This window comes from Chrysochloris asiatica, unplaced genomic scaffold (genome assembly GCF_000296735.1).
Source record: "Chrysochloris asiatica unplaced genomic scaffold, ChrAsi1.0 scaffold00337, whole genome shotgun sequence".
NCBI lineage: Eukaryota > Metazoa > Chordata > Mammalia > Afrosoricida > Chrysochloridae > Chrysochloris > Chrysochloris asiatica.
Window position 1 is genome coordinate 2,022,766 of NW_006408855.1, and position 1,331 is coordinate 2,024,096.

A 1,331-nucleotide genomic window follows, 5' to 3' on the forward strand; every position below is an offset into this window, starting at 1 on the left:
GAGATAAAGTGACTGATGCAAATGAGCTGGGAGTAGACCTACACTCCATACTGGAAGATGGGCAGGCTTTGGAAATGCCGGAGAAGGAATTAAGAAAAATGATTATAAAATGTATCAAAACACTATACAATGGACCGCGCAGGCACAAAGAGCAAACCAAGATGGCAGCCCCCATGGATATGGAGTTGAAGAAGGCCTTTACAGAGCTTCACGCCAAAGTTATTGACACTCAACAGAAGGTGAAGCTTGCAGACATACAGATTTAACAGCTAAACAGAACGAAAAAGCATGCACATCTTACAGATACAGAGATTATGACTTTGGTAGATGAAACTAGCATGTATGAAGGTGTAGGAAGAATGTTTATTCTTCAGTCCAAGGAGATAATTCATAACCAGCTACTAGAGAAACAGAAAATAGTAGAAGAAAAAATTAAAGAATTGGAACAGAAAAAAAATTCTACCTTGAGTGGAGCATCAAGGAAGCTGAGGACAACATTCCGGAGATATTGATGGCACGAAGGGCCCAGTAGGAGGCCATGATAGGAGGCTCTCCCTCTGGATCTGCCCATTCCTGGTGAGGGCTGGGCCTGGGCAAGGAAAGCCTCTGCTCTGCTGAACATTTTACTGGGTGGCCTCACTATCCCACATTTTTTACATTACCCAGAGTCCCTTGCAGATCCCAACCCCGTTACTTCCTATCCTGGCTCTGTCTGTCACTCCTGCTGGACACGCCTGTCTCCCAGGGGTGTGGCGCGAACTCCCAGGGAAGGGAAGGCAGGAGCCAGGACAGCCAGGGGAGCTCTGCCTGAGCCCATCATTGGTACCATGCTGGTCAGACCAATAAAGGCATCTGCTCCACTCTGCTATGTCTGCTTTGCTTGAGCTGAGGCCTGAGAGGCGGAGAGGCTGACCTGTGTACCTTAGCTCTTGACAGTCTGTCTTACAGGGCTGGGCCAGGCACTGCCCCTTTGCATGGAAACCGGTCGCACTTGGTGATTGGGGTCTTCACCTTTCCTTTTTTCCCTTTTTTGTTTTTTGAGTAACTCTCTCAATTTCTGGGCCTCCATGTAATATACAGATTGGAGAGAAGAAGACGAGGGTCTGGCTGAATTTAAATGAACAGAAGAATAGTGATTATTCTAGGGCCTTCTGTCTCAACAAAGATTCCTCCCCCTGCCTCTTCCCAAAGATTCCAAAATGATATTTAATAATAATCAACAATAAACCAGCAATACCTCCAAAGAAAAACATACTATACAATGGAGTTGAAAAAAATAAGGAAGAAGCCAGGAAAGCGCTATAGGAACAATCAAATAAGATAGATACAGC

The 1,331-nt window shown here is 45.5% G+C and overlaps 1 pseudogene; it reads left to right on the plus strand.

The window, feature by feature from the left end:
• Positions 1 to 161: 161 nt before the first annotated feature.
• Positions 162 to 532, plus strand: LOC102819726 (annotated as a pseudogene).
• The last annotated feature ends 799 nt before the right edge of the window (positions 533 to 1,331 follow it).